This window comes from Dreissena polymorpha, chromosome 5, assembly GCF_020536995.1.
Source record: "Dreissena polymorpha isolate Duluth1 chromosome 5, UMN_Dpol_1.0, whole genome shotgun sequence".
In the NCBI taxonomy this organism is placed as follows: Eukaryota; Metazoa; Mollusca; class Bivalvia; order Myida; family Dreissenidae; genus Dreissena; species Dreissena polymorpha.
Window position 1 is genome coordinate 14,846,565 of NC_068359.1, and position 7,238 is coordinate 14,853,802.

Here is a 7,238-nt window from a genome sequence, read left to right on the forward strand (position 1 = left end):
CATGCTGGCGAATTCGACTGTACACACATTTTCGATTTCAGAATTAAATATCTGGCTTATTTCTCATTTTTCGACACATGCTTTTCTTATCTTTTATTAAAACTTATATTGAAATATATGTATAATATTTTTTTTACACATTTTATATAAATTCATAAATATTTTTTTTAATCGTGCATGCCCCCTTTAAAGCGTACCTTTTTAACATGAAATTTCAGAACAAAAAATCTAAACGATGTAGTGGCGGAATAGCAATTCATGTTAAGCAATCCTTTGCGAAGGGAATTTCTATTGTTTAAAGTTATCATGATGTCATTGTATGGCTTAAATTAGACAAGGTATTTTTTAATTTCACGGAAGATATTTTCCTGGCTAGTGTGTACATCTGGCCTGAGCAATCCCCTATGTATAATATTTGCAATGTCAATTTATTTGAAATCTTACAAGATGATATTAATCAATTTCAAACAAATGGCAAAGTTCTTTTAGCGGGCGATTGGAACGCTCGAGTAGGAAATAAACGAGATTTTATTGTTTGTGACCGCACAGTTAATCCCTTAAATGATCAGTCTTACGCAAGTGACTCTCAACTTCCACGGAATTCAATGGATTCGAAAACTTATTGTTTTGGTAAGAAGCTTCTTGACATGTGCATATCGCTCTCATTGAGGATAGCTTACGGTAGATTAAACACTGATAGTTTAGGAGCTTTTACGTTCATGAATTCACGTGGTTCTAGTGTCATGGACTTCTTGTTACTACGTGAAGAAAACTTTTATCTTATAACACGTTTTAATGTTGACTGTTACTCAGTATGGTCAGATCATTGCCCACTACTATTTAATATTATGTGTAATACTGTAATATCGAGAAGTGTTAATGAATCTAGTACAACACGCATTATCTGGTTGGATCAGAATCGTGACGAATTTCGACAAAAAATAATCTCAAATTTACATATGTTAAACAGTATTATCGATGATATCGATTGTAATAACGTAAACCGTATTGATTATTGCGTGGCGAGATTCTCAAAAGTACTCAGCGAATCTGGTGAGGCTTTATTTGCTAAGACTGTTAAAAGTGGGCAATCTTCTAAAAATACGTCCTTCAAAGAGTAGACTGGTTTGACAACGAGTGTCGCCTAGCAAAATCCGCCTATTTCAAAGCTCTAGCAGAATACAATAAAAGCAGATCAGATAGCGATAGACTGATTATGATAAATAAGAAAACAATTTATAAACGTACTGTTAAATTGAAGCGTCAAAAATATAAAAACAAAAGAATAAAAGAAATCGTAAGTCTTAAACACTCGAAGCCTAGAGATTTTTGGAAGCTTTTTAGCAAAAATAAAAATAGCATTAGTGATTCATTGTCGGTTTATGATGTTTATGAGTATTTTTCCTCTCTCCAGAACGATTAAAAAAGCGTAAATAATACCCAAGCGGAACAATTTTGCGATTTGCATAATTTTAATACTGATAACGGCAGATTTGAAGTGCTTGATTGTCCAATTACTATACAAGAAGTAGAGAAGGCAGTTCATCGGCTCAAACGCATTAAATCGTGTGGCACTGACTATTTGATAAACGAATATTTTATCGAAAGTTTTGATATACTATCACAACATCTGTTTAAGATATTAAATGCTATATTGAATTCAGGTCATTTCCCTACAGATTGCTCCAAAGGTTTCATTGTGCCTGTTTTTAAGAAGAATGACCCGGACGACGTGCGTAATTATAGGGGCATAACTCTGGTGAGCTGTCTGTCTAAACTTTTTACGAACATTCTTAATACTCAATTAAATAATTTGATTGAAAGTAATGACATTTTAAGTGACGAACAATTCGGCTTCCGAAAGGGCCGCTCAACTAGTGACGCAATATTTGTACTTAATGTTATTGTTCAAAATATCGTGAAAGCTAACGGACGATTGTATTGTTGTTTTGTCGATATGAAACGTGCATTCGATTCCGTCTATTTAAATGGTCTTTGGTATAAGCTTTACAACGCAGGTATTAACGGTAAATGTTTATCAATCATGAAAGACATGTACTCCCAAGTTAAATGCTGCGTAAAAAAGTGTAATTCCTACTCGGACTTCTTTAATTGTGCGATTGGACTGAAGCAGGGAGAAGCATTATCGCCCATGCTATTTTCTTTAATTTTAGATGACCTTCAACTATTTTTTAGAAAAAGACACCAATTCTGGACTGTCATATGATGACTTGATATTCATACTTATGCTTTTTGCTGATGATATGGTTACATTCGGCAAGTCTGTAACTGACCTACAACAAAGAATTAATCACTTAAGTGAATATTGTGATCTCTGGGGTCTTGAAGTAAATATAAGTAAGACTAAGGTAATGGTTTTAGAAGAAGAGGACCGTCTTTTCATAATGAAAAGTGGTCATTTAAAGATGAAAATTAGAAATAGTAGATGACTTCAACTATTTAGGAACAGTATTTAAATACACGGGTTCGTTTTCTCTTAACGCTGAGTCTCTCGCTGGAAAAGGTCTCAAAGCTCTAAATGTTTTAATACATAATCTAAAAAATCTAGATATTAGACCAAGAATTGCTTGCCAACTTTTTGACGCATTCGTTGGTGCAACTTTGAATTATGGGTGCGAAATTTGGGGTTTTGATAAGTTAAGTGATTTAGAACGAATACATCTAAAATTTTGTAAAATTCCCCTAGGTATCAAATCTTCTAGCAGCAATATGGGAGTATATGGGGAACTAGGAAGGTATCCACTCTACATAAACAGAAACGTTCGTATAATAACGTTCTGGTGTAAACTCGTCATATCAAATAACATGATTAAATTGTATGAACGATTCAAAAGTATGAAAACTTGTAAAAGTAATTGGGCCTTAAATGTGAAAAAACTTCTGGACTCATATGGGTTTTCAAACGTTTTGGCTCAATCCCTCTTCTGTCAATCTCGATACCTTCCATATCGTTTTTAAGTCCACTGTTGTAGATGTTTTTAAACAATCTTGGTACAACTCAATTAATAATAGCAGCTCATTAATGACCTACAAATTATTTAATTGCACGTTGGAATTCGAGCCTTATCTTGATTATTTGCCGAGGAAATTGCGAATTTGCCTCTCAAAATTACGACTTTCGTCCCATAAATTAGCCATTGAAACAGGTAGACATAACAATATAGAAATATCTCAGCGCTTATGTACAAAATGTCATGTCAGAGATATTGAAGACGAGTACCATTTCATTATGATATGCCCAGCCTTAAATTCACTGCGAAAAGAGTGTATCAAAGCATACTACTATAGAAAACCAAGTATGTTTAATTTTTTTGAATTAATGGGTTCGTTAAACAAAAAGCAAATGAAAAACCTGAGCAAGTATATCTGTAGAGCCCTAACACATGATCCAACATAACTCATCCAGGACATAGTTGTCCAAATATTAATCTATCTATTCCTCTTCATCTGTAAGTGTTGTGTTGTTGTTTTTCTTTCTTACCAACTCCTCTTGTCTAACGTTCTTATAACTATATTTGTTTATGGTTTTCATCCTCCGTCATTTTTGTGAAACTAATCGGATAGTATATTCGCATAAAAATCAACGCAATTTTTTGTGCTTCCTAATATTTAAATTCAATTTATTCTTTAGTGAACTTGTTTGTCTGACAAAACGCTGTATAACTCATTTTTAATCTTGTACTATGTTTATGGTTTCATCCTCTCAATTCTATGTACAATGTAATAATTAAATTCATTACTTCCAGCATTTACACAAAAGTCATGTGTTCATTTGTCGCTCAAAACCTTAATATTGTAGTTGCATATTTTGTAATTTGCAAAGACGTGTTTGTTGAATTTATTATATATATTCAAAAATTGACTATTCATTTATAAGTCGAACAGAACTCTTGATAACAGTTGCATATTCTGTTATCTGTGTAAAATCACTAAAAATGTATTATTATGTATGTGATAAACCTTACACGATCAAGATTATATTTAGTTAAATGCACGCAGCCTCTATATAACTTAACATAAAGTAACATATGGTTTATTAAATGGTGAATGGTCTTTCCAGAGAACCCGTGGCCATGAAATGCGCAATTTAGAATAACTTTATAATATGGATTGATCTATCATTCTTTACAATTCAAGTGAAATTATACAAAATAAAAAAAAGCTCGGATTTTACGATGTACCGCAAAACTTTAAATAAAATATTAAGTTAATCTACGATATCGTTATTACTCAACTTATCGATTTATTAGAGCTAGTGTACTGGGGTTTGTTTCAAAATTATTGCAGTGTAAGCTTTTTCTGTCTTTCAAATAACTTTCTGTCTGGTGATATCACAATGTAAAACAAATCCATAGCTTCAATATAAATTCATCAGTGTCATCATTGGAATAGATATCCGAGATCTCATATGATAATTAACATCAAGTGATATATCTAATGGAACGAATTTCAAATGCATAAACATGTGTTGTTTTTAGAATTTAACGATGGAATACATATAATTGTATGCTGTTATTACGTATGGATATCCGAATACTATTTGGATATCCAAATAAATTCACATTAGCTGACATATTCTCTAATCAGCGTTCCTGAATTAAGAATATGAATACTATATTATTTTAGGAAAAATGGATTAATAAATGATTAGATGAAAATATACGTAACATTATCATTTCTAGTAAAATATTTTGGATCAAAATACTTAAATTCACAAAAACATTTCCGTTGTGTACACGTATCTTCGCCACACAACATGATTACTCATACTCTAAATCTGCATACGTCTATATAAAACATTTGACTAGTTTAAATAAAATGTTTTCGTCAAATAAATGTTTTAACATTAATTACACCCATGATTTTTTATTTGAGTATAATGTCATTATGACTGTAAATAAAATGAAAGAAACATGTTGATTTCTTAAGCGTTTAAGTGGATGCTCTCTGGCATAAAGGTTTCGTAAATTGCAATGTTTGAATCGCGCAATTAACTTGAAACATCAATGATTCATTTTGTAAATTGGTAAGCAAGCATCTGTTGTCACGTTTCACATTTCTGAATAGCATAATAAATTGTAGCATATTGTTTGTCTTACAGCCCTGTCATTCCACCTATGGGTGTGCCGCCTGCTACATATTATTGAGAAATATTAATTATTGCATAAACTCTATCTATAATGCCCTCTGGCGGGGTGCAGAAACTTGGCAAAAGTAGGGCTTGAACGGGAGAAATCGTGTATTAACAAGGCGATTCACGTGCCGTTCAAGCCCTGTTATGTGTTTTTCATGTCCATAATCTGGTCCACGCGCAGTTACTTCCCTTCTCCAGTCTTCGCAACTTACCAAGCATAATGGAGAACTAAATAAGCACCAGTTTTCTGATGCATGCAGGGATAATGACTATTTCAATCCACGTATCAAATTATACCATCTGCACTCTCTTGACAATAGCTTTATTTTATTGGCAACGTCAATGAAGTGAAGGTTATTTACTCAACACTTTTAAAAGACTATGCTGTAAATGTAAGTGTTTATGTACCTTCAACGTTCCTGCTGTGAATTACAAAATAATTCCTAATTTCTTACTTTGCGCGGCTGCATTTCAACTTTTCATTAATCCACTGTTTAAACACAATCGAAAACTGCCTATCCGAGGGTAAAGCCTCGTCATTTCGGATGATGACCGAGTGAGGCATATGTAAAACCCAACATTGAACTGTATTGAAATAATCGAATTATTTTGTCAATGTCGAATGAACAAGACATATTGTTTTCAATGTTATTTTAATTTATTTTGGTATGTGTGATTTGTTTATGCAATAATAGCGAAAATACACATTTTCTCGGACATGATCATCTGCGGGCGCTTTCAAAATCCGTGCCTGCCCGAGTGCGCATTTTTCGAGCGCCCGCAGATGATCATGCACTCGAAAACGTGTATTATCCCTATATTGTAAACCTAAATCAGTCTTAACAATTTGAATAAAGTGTCAAACATGTCACATAGTGGATGTCAATTTTGCTCGAAAGTTCTTTGTAAACGTGCTTTTTATGTAAACGTATGAAAAATAAATCCTAAACGTTTCATATTTTGTTTAAGTATTTTCAACAGATCTACAAAGCAAGATTGAAATCTTAAGTACAAACGCTAGACAAATCTGAGAATTTGCCACTACCAAACACGCTTTTTATGACACGTCCAGCAACGAACCTATTTAGACATAAAAACAGTTTCGATTTCATTCCTGGACATGCGCAATGTTTGTATGCCTGACGACTAGAAAGATCGTGATATTTTTAAAACTCTGTGGTTGCTCCTTGTTTTCGAAGAAATATGTGCGGTACTCCTATGCCTTCTGTTGTTAACTACACAGTGTTCTACACAGAACAATTATAGTGCATTTGATTTTCTTTCAAGAAGCCTCGCTAAACTTTGATGATCAAGTTTTTCAGTTCTTCCTAATCCAAAAAATCAATTGTCACACTGAATGCATTTGATACCACACAATTTACACGAGGCACATTCATTGGCGTCGCTCTGGAGAGCGGCGACTAGTATGTAATGCTTTTTTTTCGCTTATGGGAGGAGAAGTTATTTTACGGATCAATGTGTATATTTTTGTTTTAGGAATATCTTGCATAGTGGTTATTTTTGTGTGTAAATTAGTGTAAATAAATACTGCATTTGTGCCTATTACATTTATTACAACATTTATTGCCAATAATGCAAAGCTAATTGTTTTAATTAATAACTGATCCACAACTTATCACAGGGGAAAGATCACAGGGACTGGGCAAATACGCGAAACTTTCTGGTTTTGTATAAAAACAAAACATTATCAAAATATATTTATTTTGTGGTTTTTCTAATTTGCTTATTTAGTGGAGAATCAATGTAGTACGATATTTGACGACCTTTCGCGCAAGCAAGTTTATTGGAAGGCGGATTGGTACGAAAACGTACAATGTATTAGTTTATTAATAGACATATAATAACGATCGCTATACACATCTTTACCAAATAGCAGTACATAAATGATGTCAGCCGGAGTAGCTCAGTTGGGAGAGCGTTAGACTGAAGTTGTTTACGCAACAATCATCTAAAGACCCCCGGTTCAATCCCGGGTTCCGGCACGAACGGTACAGTTCGGCGCCAGACATTTTTTTTCAGTCAGGTTAATAAATATAATAAAGCTTTATTTTATGTAGACATT